The 12,158-nt window shown below is 34.3% G+C and overlaps 3 long non-coding RNA genes across 4 annotated transcripts; 1 reads left to right on the top strand and 2 right to left on the bottom strand.

The window, feature by feature from the left end:
• Positions 1-7,090: 7,090 nt before the first annotated feature.
• LOC109587050 (uncharacterized) lies at positions 7,091-8,231 on the bottom strand. 2 transcript variants are annotated; one of them, XR_002187368.1, is made up of 5 exons: positions 7,833-8,231; positions 7,651-7,770; positions 7,535-7,579; positions 7,388-7,490; positions 7,091-7,317 (listed from the first exon to the last, which is right to left on the bottom strand). It is a non-coding gene; the product is annotated as an uncharacterized LOC109587050 (long non-coding RNA). The 2 variants fall into 2 exon arrangements; XR_002187369.1 differs by lacking the exon at positions 7,833-8,231 and having other exon boundaries at positions 7,651-7,819.
• A 392-nt stretch (positions 8,232-8,623) lies between these two features.
• On the bottom strand, positions 8,624-9,657 carry LOC109587051 (uncharacterized). Its single transcript, XR_002187370.1, has 3 exons — positions 9,612-9,657; positions 9,416-9,545; positions 8,624-8,690 (listed from the first exon to the last, which is right to left on the bottom strand). It is a non-coding gene; the product is annotated as an uncharacterized LOC109587051 (long non-coding RNA).
• Positions 9,658-9,748: 91 nt separating this feature from the next.
• LOC109587049 (uncharacterized) lies at positions 9,749-9,927 on the top strand. The gene is made up of 2 exons (XR_002187367.1): positions 9,749-9,814; positions 9,860-9,927. It is a non-coding gene; the product is annotated as an uncharacterized LOC109587049 (long non-coding RNA).
• Positions 9,928-12,158: the final 2,231 nt, after the last annotated feature.

Below are 12,158 nucleotides of genomic sequence, written 5' to 3'. Positions count from 1 at the left end.
ATTTGGTGTCACATTGAGATCTTACTTCACTACATTTGAAAAAGAAGAACTAACGTAAGTAACATAGCATTATATACATCTTAGTTATTAATTACTATAGCTGCACTGAACTGCCACCTGCTAAGAAGTCAAGAATTGATAGTGAAGTTTTGAATGAATAAACATGTCTCTCTATATGCCAATTGCGTTAAATAACAATGTACATGTACTTCAAACAAATAATTCAACGTGGTATGCCAAATTAATGAACTATACTTTATAAACTATAGGGAATTGGTTAAGCCACAAAGTGGAATATTAAGCCTTGTTTACCATTATTATGAATGCAATTGCATACAACCAATGCAAGCTAATTCTTTTACGTCCATGTGGGGAGAGGAGTTAACAGGCCCTGGGTAACCTCAAATTAACACTGGAACTAGGCATGATAAAGTATTATGTTCTTTGGATGTTGTCACTATACATGCAGCATATAATAGGGAACTAGGTGCAAGTATGGATAGGATATCCAGACACATGCTTGAGTAGTTACTGAGGAGGAAACAAGGCACATGGGGCATTAGCACCTATGGTCGCTATAATTATCCTGGAAAACTATATATAGGTACAATTTTGGTACACAATGCTAGGATATAATATGGAAAAGGTTCTTTGTCCTAGTGCATAATACTGAGGAACTAGGTGCAACTAGGAATAGGATATGCACATCACTAAAATACTCAGTAGGGAGAGAACTTTGTACATTTTTAGCATACTAAGGACATAAAGGGAACATAGTACAATTTTGAACAAGGTATTATGCAGCATACTAAGGAACTATGTACAACTTTGGCATACTAAGGACATTAAGGGAACATAGTACAACTTTGAACTAGGTATTATGCAGCATACTTAGGAACTATGTACAACTTTGGCATACTAAGGACATAAAGGGAACATAGTACAACTTTGAACAAGGTATTCTGCAGCATACTGAACTGTGGTATGATGGACCATTAAAAACAAGGAACTTTGACCAACTAAGAACTCTGATGGCAAAGTTGGACATGCATGGGCAAATGAGGCAGCTGAGCTGAATGCAGCTGATCATGTCATGAAGGAAGGTGACTTGCTATTTGTTACTACTTTTAATTAAAATTATTATGTACATGTATGTAGAGTACACATTTAATTACACTACATATAGCTGTACTAGCTACTACTATATAGACATAATTATACTAATGTACATGTACATGTACATGCATGTATGCATACATTACACCCTAATGATCCAAACAGAATTAATGGCAATAGAACATGATTGAAATACTTTAATTTATTTAAATAGTGTGGTGTACAGTTCAAAATTGAAACTAGTAAGAGTAGAAAAAAATATATAGCATCGTAGAAATTTTTAGAAACAGAATGTGGCCAACAAGTAACAATGAGTGACTTGTACTTTGAAAACACAGCTATATGGAAGTGTCGAGGCAAACCCTACAAAATTACTATATTAGAGACACATGGTGAGTGTACAATCAATGCACTTAACTAAATTATAATTTTACTTAGGAACAAAACCATCGAAAGTTATGCCAGATTATAAAGAGAGTGATGATGATAATGAAAAAGGTGAAAAAGGTATACAACCTTAATTGATTCTTTTTCTGGTGTTTCAAAAATTTATGACACATGCAGTTATATCTGATGAAAGTGAAAATGGGTGCCCAAGAAGGAAAAAAGCTAGACAAGGTTTTATAATTTCTAGAAATTAACAAAATTATGAACGCTTAATTTACATAGATTTCTACGATATTGATGATGACAAAGAAGGTATTAAATTTCAAGGGTGTATTTTTCATTAAATTAGATTTACAGATTTAATGAACAATGATGAAGAGGTTTTACTCAATGATGACAATGTTAGCTATTATTATGCATGCATGTCATTTATTTAGCTATTTGTATTACAGAATGACGAGCCTGATTTAAGTAATACATTCAGTACTCCACAACACTTAAAGGTAAACAATTTAATTTAGATTTCAATTTATTAATTCTGGCAGGATGTTGGGTCATTCAATGTACCTTTTACAAGTTTTAGTACAACACGGCAGAATATAAGGCAAATGTAACACTAAACGTATAAAAATTTTGACACATATACATTAACATGATACATATGTATGCAATTTAATACTGCATTATATATTTTATTGCTTCAAATAGGAGCAACTCAATTAAATTGAAAGAAAATTGGATACACTAATTCTGTGAGTAATTGATTTCATTTCATTATTTTTACTTTTTATAGTTTTCTAGCTCAAGCACTAATTCAAGTTCCATTAAAGAGGAGGACTCAAAATATTTTACTGTATGTAATAGACAATATTATTTTACGTCAATTTTCAGATAGGAAAACGTCATTAATTTATTAACAATAAGAGCTGTGAACCCAGCCAAATACGCCTTACAATTAATAGATGTATAATAGATGTATTGTTCTCGGATCAAGAAATTTCCACTTCATGCTACAGTGGTTCATCGAGAACAGACAAACCAGGGCTGGACCCTGCCAAAATTCTAAAATTAGAAGGTAATTATTTGTCAATTATAATGATTAAATATATTTAATTATTACAATAGAATGTGTCAAGAAAGTATTTGGCAACAATATGTTTGTGGAAAACGCTGGAATCATAAAGAGGAAATGCACACAAAAATGTTTGGACAAGGCAAGATTTATTAAAAGAGAAAAAAAACGAAACAATTTTTTATTATTTTTTGATTATGTATTTTAGATCAGATAAAATAATATCTTGCCAGTTTGTGTCATGTCAGATTATGCAATATATTGCCAGATTGGGCTATGTCAGATTATGCAATATCTTGCCAGATAACATGATCAGATCATGCAAATTCTAATAAGATAGGGAAAACAGATCATGCATTATCCAACTTGTTTTTGAAGTCAGATCATGCGAAGTCATGCAAGAAAGACAGATAAGATCTGACATGATCTTGCATAAAATAAGACCTGATTATGCTCGATTTTGGAACTTCTTGTCCAATAATCTGATAAGATCATGCCTGATCATTAAGAAAAGATCTTAGCAAGTTTTTTACAAGATCTTAAACAAGATCTTACGTAAGATTTTTTTGCTGGGTATGTCTAACTTGTGTGCCACTTGAAAAGAGATATGTGGACTGATTATAAGAAGTGCCAACATGCAATTAAATGAAAAGAAAATGAGGTAAGTTAGTACTGTCATAACACAAGTGTTATATTTAGCAATTTCAGGCAATGCAAAAGGCACCAGATCACAGAAGTCTTGTTAAAAAGGAAAGGGAGTACTATAAGGATGTATTAAAACTGGCACAATTATTGTTAAAAGGGCTGTATACTTGTATACTGATGCGGCAAACAATTATAATCCTCTACTAACAAGGCCACTTCCTACGTTAATTATTAAAGGACATTATAGCTTTGATTATGCTCAATAGGTCACATGTTATGACATTACAGTGTATCTAGCTTACTTACTTTTTTCAAGGTTCACTATCCTTCAAGTCTACTACAAGCAGGTCCAATTTTTTTTCTTACTTCCAGGAAATGCAGCATTTTTGGTGTGTGTTGTGAAGCTATCCCTTAGCAGGTTAATTTCTTGATCAATGAATGATTCGACACTGGCAAAGGGGCAAATCCTGTCATAAGCATGGTACATTGTTATTGAAGCAGCACGGCCTCAACTCAGTCAATATCCATTTCAATGCTGACAACTGCAGAGGGCAAATAAAAATAATACAGTTATTCAAGTAAAAATAATACATGTACAATAATAAACATTTTAAATGTAATTCTTCATTTATTTTAGTACCTCTGACATAGAGTCGTGACAGGACTCTATGCATTCATTTCAATATCCTTTTTGCCAGTTGGACACAAAATTTTCTCCAGACTGTTTCTTTGGACTATTTAAGCAAAAATTCCATAAAGCAGAGGTGGACTCATTGGATGACTTCGTTCAAGTTGTAGAACAATCATCTGCTGTTAACAAAGCCTAACCAGTATGAAGTAGCAATGCTGAACTAATTGTAGAAACATTTGACTAGTCAAGTTACTTTGCTACATTAGTCAAGAAAAGAAAAGGCATGATAGGATTTCAACACTTTGTTGTAAATGCGACCTCACCTGGTTTAGTTGCCGTCAGACAAGTTGTAGACAGCCCAGTCACACAATTCAATTAGCTGAAAGAGGATGCTCAAATAATGGAAGATGATATGCCTGATGTATTGCCACCAAAGGGTATGTCAAGTGAAAGAAAATGGTACTTTTACAAAAAGATAAGATTGTTTTGCTGATACAAATGTAAAATTGTAACCTGCCCACTTCCTGAGGCACCTCAACCAGCAAGATCATCTCGACAATCAACACCAGGTGTTGATGATCCACATGACCTCGCAATTGAGATCAAAGTACCACATTCTCAAAGGTTATCTTTAGAACAACCTACAACACAAAGAAAATGTGGTAATTGTGGTCAATTTGGTCATAATAAAAGAACTTGTCCATGTAATCAGTAAATGAATAACAGAAATGAGTTTGTGTAATCACATACTATTGATCGCCTTTTAACAGGAGAGGAACTAGTCTGTCTACAACAAACAGACTATTGATCCCCTGAAATAGGAGTGGAACTAGTTTGAATGCCAAACAATCAAACTATTGATCCCCTGAAACAGGAGTGGAACGAGTTTGAAAGCCAAAATATTCAAACTATTGATCCCCTAAAGGAGAGGAACTCATTTGTAACTCTAAGACATACAAACTATTGATCCCTTGTTTGAGATCAAAGGTGTGGAACAAGTATGTGTGAGACGTCAACATAAACACAAATACTCATTTTCGTTTGAAACTTACTAACTCAAATAATAAGGTCGAGAGAAAGTTAGTCACCGAGTTATCATGCAGGTGATTTGTGTTTATCTGCACTGGTGAGAGGACTGATAATAAAATCGTGTGGGAGGAGAATACCAAAATAGAAGTCATTGCGTCATTCACAGCCAATCAAAGAACATCAAGTGTCAACTGTGACCTTTTGGATTTAAAATTAGACACCTAAAACTGTAAGTTCAAAAGCAAAAATAATGGCTGCCCCAATATAGGATGTCTTCATTGAGGTCCATCCATCTGATAGTAAGTGAGGAATGTGTAACCCTATAGTTACAACTATATTGCCTTTTGTTTTTGGTAGATAAACTTGGTAATTTGATTGTACATGTATGTTTTTTTTGCAAAAAAAGAAGTGAGGGTGAAAGAGAAGAAAGGAGACAGAGAAGAGAGGACGGAGGAGAAAGGAGACAGAGACAAAGAGGAGACTGGAAATAGTCGAAAGGAGAATGGTAAGATTGAAAGATGAAACATACAACTATACATGACATTGTTTTAAATGGAATAAACGGCTTAAGTAAGTTTATTTACATGTGTGATTGTGTCAACATTTCTGTAGTGAAGTAGCTGTAAGAAGGACTATTAAACTAAAACGTAATTTTGCATTCTATTTTAGTTAGTTCTATTTACAACAAATCAACAAATCCCGTCAAGCATGTTGTTTATTATATCCAGACGTCAGGACCGCCACAATCTGCTCGAACTCGACGACGTTATCCCGAACGGTTAACAATCGTTCGTTCACATGATGAAAATGGGAATCATACGTCCTTCCTCCAGTCATTGGTCCTCTGATTTTCATATGGTCCCTAGGAAGACTAGTGGTGATTGCTGACCATGCGGGGACTATTGGGCTGTCAATAGGATCACATTGCCTGACCGTTATCCCATCCCACACATTCAGGATTTCGCTTACAGAGTAGTCATATTTTGTGCAAGCTTGATCTAATTCGTGCGTACCCTCAAATATCCATTGCTACAGAGGGTGTCTACATAGATAATAGAGTACAGAGGGATTGGAAATGGGGCATCTCCGTATACATCGCTAGGATACGGATGCTAGTTGACATTTGCATCTAGCAACGGAGGCTGTCTTTGAGCAAGAACTGTCTTTTTGAGACCCGTCATTCCAGCAGTGGTGTCACTATACGTCATTATTTATATCAAAAGAAGCATAAGAGACTGGCATCTATCCCCAGACTAATTTTTATGTTGGTAGCATCATCATTTGCACTGAATATTTGCTCTGGAATGAGAATGCTTAGAATGACATTTTGTTTTGTACCCTTATCTCAGTAGTGTTAGACAAAAGACAATAACTGATTCAACCACTCAATAGGGATTCATAATGTGGAGGTTGCCCTCTGTTTCGTTTAGAAATATGATTGCATCTTGCTGTTACAATAGATTTACTGATTAGTTTGAGAGGTTTGTTTTGTACCCTTAACATATAAACCAAAGGGTCTGTCACACTAACTATCACACCATCGTATTGCTTAGAACACACAGGAGGTGGCTGGCACTATTTCTATTCAAAAGTTATGCAAAACAAAATATAGAATTAAATTATAGTAAATGTGATCAATAATGACTGCTAATTCATAAAACACTGAATTAAAACTGCAAATAGATACATTGCTACAACAGACAGCTTGGGCAAACAGGAAGCCTGTCTTTCTATATTATTTAGGGGTTAACTATACAAAATAAAATTTTTATGCAACAAAACCTACTGCTTACATTATTGCCCCCCATGATAGACCCTATATCTACCATTTTCCTAGTAATTAGAGTATAATACGGCATACCACTAATTTGCGCGTAGTAACATGATAGCAACAAACTAGTGACTAGCAACCACAGCTAGCAACAAAAGTACGCACTGTACTGCTACTGCTTACATGATTCCAGTTTCTTTTCCATGCGAACTGCACTCTCCTTGTCTCATAAGCTTATTATTGCAACACATTTGATTACATAAAGGTAAGAAGACAATTATATTGATTTCAAATAACAATATTCATAACTGAATATACAGCTTAGTGCAGCAGGCTCAGTACTGCATCATTAATATTTTGTTCATCACTATTCCACAGATCATGTCCAGGAAGAAGTGCTTCTTTAACAGAAAAAAAAAACAAAAAAATTATGAGGGTGAATCAACCTCAAAAGAGCCCTGCTCCAAAACTTATCAGTCCAAAACCGAGTGTGAAACAGCATACATCATGTACAGTCCAACAAAAAATAGCTGCACAACAATCTCTCTTACCAGATGGGTGGTTAATAGTTCAAAATTCTCATGACATTATGATGTTGTGTTATATACGGCAGTATAATTCACATCCACAGATATTATTCACAGTCACAGTCTATCCAAACCTAACCTACCGTATCAGAGCATTTAATCACCTCACTATAAACATTCCTGATGTACTCATAACTAATGTAACTCACCTAATCACCTTGCTCACATATCTAGCAGCACTGAAAGTATGCCCCGGCAATTCTGATTCGTCTCTTTTACAATTAGCAAATGGCAGAAAAGCCAATAGCTTCACTGATAGACAAGGTAAGATTAAAATGTATTGATAAATGACTTACATTAACTCAGGTCAGGTTGTTGCAATTCTTCAAAATATTCCCTTCCTAACAATAGCCATGTTAAGTGTCCAGTATTACATGATAAAGTGACACGTTGTTCAGATTGCGTTTCATACCGAAGAAAGTTACTTGCAATAGCATCTAAACGACCACTCCAAACAGATAAATAGGTTTCAAAACAAATCATCGACATATAACTAAACCATTGATGCTCAAAAAAATCCACCAACTCAAATCTAAAGTAAAAGAACAGGAAAAATATATAAAGAAATTAGAAGAAAAAATTGAAAAAAATCACCGCTCAATCACTTTGAATGAAAATCTTCACAGCAGCCTCTTATCAATAATGCATGAACACCATCAAGACATTCTGAATAACCATCCAGAAGGTAGCTTCGCAGAATATTCTGGGAGAATCAATATAAAGCAGCATCGAAAATGTGCTCTACACAATTTCGCTGGAATCCTGCAATTGTAAAGTGGTGTATCTTTTTGAGGCACAAATCCTCTAAAGCATGACTTGCTTCAAAAAACTGGCATCTTACATCTTCCCTCTCAGCGTACCCTTAGGGATTATACGTATGCATTTAAAAGCACAAATGGATTCTCTACAGAATTAGATACACAGCTAGTGAATGATTATAACATCTCAGCATTAGAGCCATTTCAGAAATATGTCAGTATCATTGCTGATGAGATGCATATTAAAGAGGGCTTCATGTATAATAAGCACAATGGTGAGCTAGTTGGTTTTTGTGACCTAGGAGAAATAAGTAACCATCTAATTTCCCTTGAAAAAGAATATCAAACACACAAAACCGCCAAAAAACAACTAGCATCAACAATGATGGTACTAATGGTGAGATCTATCTTTACAAGTTTTATCTTTCCTTATGCTTCTTTTCCTGCTTCTAACCTCACTGGCAAAGAACTAGTTCCTATTTTCTTTGAAGCTCTTTTCCGTCGTGAGCGCTGTGGCTTAAATGTCACATCAATTACCATGGATGGAACTTCTGTCAACAGAAAATTCTTCACAATAGTGGGTAGCTCAAGTTCCAAACCATTAGCATATAAGTTTAGCAACCCAATAAATGAAAACACAGAAGTCTTCTTTTTTTCAGACCCTCCACACCTGATAAAGACTGCCAGGAACTGTCTACAAAACCCCAAAAGACATATGGAGGTAAAAATAACTAAAATTAATGATTCAGAATTTAAATAATTTTTATAGATAAATGGGAAACAAGTCAGTTGGAAACACATTGAGAGCCTCTATAAAAAAAGTGTGGAAACAACTGGTCTCACTATTATTCCAAAAATAAAACACGAACACATATATGTGACACCATTTTCTAAAATGCGTGTTGACCTGGCCGCTCAGGTTTGTAATTATGATAAAATATTTAGTAATGACTATAATTTATGATTGTAGGTATTAAGTGAAACAATGGCTAAAGCACTTACATTCCATTTCAAAGAAAAAGCAGAGGAAACGGCAAAATTTGTGAAATACTTTGATAAATTCTTTGACATGTTTAATGTCACCAACTATACAAAGTGCTATAAAGAAAGAAAAATGTTTCAAGCACCATACAGAATGGGAAATGACAGTAGACTTGAGGTAATAAATGTCAATAAGTAAAGCTTATAATTATCAATGCATAACAACAATAATATACAGTGGCTGCATGCAATCAGTATTTCTTCTCTGGTTAAAATCATGGGAAGAACAAGTACAGACAAGGATAGACCTGAAGGCTAGTGAAAGGAAAAAATTGCTACTTAGTGATGAAACACTTCTAGGTGTTCGTATGTCAGGTAATAATAACTTAAAAACTACTTGTACATGTATAATTCAACTTTAACTTATAGCTTACTCACTCATTGATTTGGTAAAGTTCCTGTTCACTATTCCCAGTGTTAATTCATTTTTAAGTGAACGTCTGTCACAAGATCCTTTGGAAAATTATTTTGGACAGCAGCGGCAGAGAGGAGTCAATGAGAACCCTACCTGTGACGAGTTTTTAAAAAACAACCAAGCACTGCGAGTAGTAAGCTCCATAAAAGTAAAACTTACCAATGGGAACACTAGAGGTAGTATACTAGACGAAGACAGATTAACATCAGTGTTTACTACTCCATCACCTAAAAGAAGAAAGACCTCACAAATTACAAATCATGCCAATAAACATTATGTTCCTCAATTTTCCATACATGTAGGTGAAGAAACAACGTGCACAAGTAATGATCAGACACCTATCAACAAACCTGATTTATTCAGTGAGTTAAAATAACTTATGACAAATTGTGACAATCAAGTTTCAGGTATCATATCGGAATCTCTCCAAGACCTTGGATTTAATATTCCATCAGCAGAGGCCCATTTCACAAAAGAAACAGCACAAAAAAATAAAAATTTATCTGTTAGGTCCTCAAAAATCAGAGTCATTAGTGTTACTGAAAGGTGAACTAATGCAATCTATAGGTAATATACATGCTTATAGTGGCAGTAATCTAGTTACTTTAACTCAAGAGCAAATTATGGTGCCATGTAGTGAAGTTATTGTGACCATAATTGACAAAAGGGCCCTTATGGTGGATTTTAAAAGTGATCGTTATCATGGAACATATCAACCTGTGAGTGCTTTGTTAGACAATCATTGTTTCTAAAAGTTTCATGGTAACTTTTTGCATGTTGTGGAGTAATTTTATGATAAATGGGGCTCAGAAAAATGGATTTCTTAGGCTAGAAAGACAAATTTCACTACCCGCCATAAGGTACCTTTTGTCAATTATGGTCATGTATGGAAAGTCACACTGTTCCCAAAAAATTACTACCTTATGTTGTTGTTGATTTTCAGAGACTCACACCTCTAATAAATTCATCTGATGTGTTAATTCCAATTCTTCCAGCTGCTGGTGAAGTGGTGAAAGTTATAAGAGACAATTACCAAATTTGGCTGGGACATGTCCTGAATGGTAGTAGCAGGAGCAAAACATTGATGCTATACTTTTATGTAGAAAAGTCTAATGACAATTCACTGTATTGCAGAAAATCAGCTAGTGTATCATGGGACTTAATTCTTAATGTGGCTAATGGAAATTCAGAAGGTCAAAATTGGAGGCCAAATCTTTTAGAATTATTTTCATCATCCACTCTCCCTCTCGTGAATTAGTATATTCTCTCTTTCACCCTTCCAACAATGTTATATTTCTTGAAAATTAATTTAAAGCAGAAAAATTAAGCAGTCAGAAACTTTATTATGTTTGAGAAAACAAACTTTCATTATTTAAAATTCTTGCTGTATAGTAAATGGAAGCTAAATGAAATTATAACAAAAATAATGGGACTTAAAATTCCATGTAGATTTTTATTGTTGATCTGATATAAAGTAAATAGTGTCAAACATAAAATAACAATAATTGGAGTTAAGATTCCATTCTCAATTGCCATTATGGGTGTTAAGTAAATGTTTTCCAATAATGATAAAGTAAAATCACAATAATTGTAAAATAAAATACCAATGGTGCGACTTCAAATTCCTTAAAAGTCAATATTGGGAAATAAAATATCAATAATGGGGAAAATGAATACAATAATGGCAATATGCCAGGATCTAAATAATCTGGTAAAACCCATGAATGGATTTCTTTTATACTTAAGAATTGTATTGTTTCCATTAATGGAATTTGAAATTTTTTCCTGTGTGTATACTTAAAACTTGGGCGAATCAACTTGAAATTTAAAGCCATTAGAAAATGGTCCTGAGCTAGACTTTCACAGGTTACACTACATTGCGATACTTCACTTAAGGCCTTCATCATGTGTGCCGCCATTTCCTACTCTAGTCTATCCCCAACTTTTAGCTTTTCGGTGCAGAACAAAATGTTTGTAACACACATTTCGCTGATTCCAGTTTCTTATTAGCAGACACCAGTTTTCCATATATCTCATTTTTCTCACAAAAGTCAAACTATGTACAAAAAAATGACACATGCGAAGCACTAAATGACAGGAGAGGCTGGTACTTAATTAGTATTGTCAGTTTTCATATACAAACTTAGCATAATTATAGTTTGGGATTGATAAAATTTGCAAAAATTAAATTTCATGATAATATGTCACTTTGCATAATTTTTTCATCAACTTCCATTGTTTCTAAAAGTTACATTGTAACTTTTTGCATCCTCTGGAGTAATTGGGACGAGCATGAGCGAGACCCACTCTAATCTGTCTAGGTCTATTTTGGGTTACATCTTGTTTGTGAACAGAACATCACAATTTATAAATCAATACATTGATTGCATTAACTGGTGTGTTTGCTCTTTTCTGACCAGGGCCATGAGACTGGGTCTGAATATGCATGCAGGCTGGGAGCTTGATTGACTTTATTTAGTTCAATCACATTTCAATTCTTAATTGATGGCTCATGCTCGTCACATCAATGTGTACATTCACTTAGTATCATGATAAATGGAGCTTAGGAAGTTCGATTTTTTAGGATATAAGACCAATTTTCCTATCCAACATAAGGTACCTTTTGTCAGTTATGGTCACATATTACTCTATAAATACTATTTCTTTAAAAAGGACGTTGTAACAAGTAAGCAAAAAATAAAGAAG

Source organism: Amphimedon queenslandica, unplaced genomic scaffold, assembly GCF_000090795.2.
Source record: "Amphimedon queenslandica unplaced genomic scaffold, v1.1 AMPQUscaffold_12701, whole genome shotgun sequence".
NCBI lineage: Eukaryota > Metazoa > Porifera > Demospongiae > Haplosclerida > Niphatidae > Amphimedon > Amphimedon queenslandica.
This window is presented reverse-complemented; position numbering and strand designations above follow the sequence as displayed.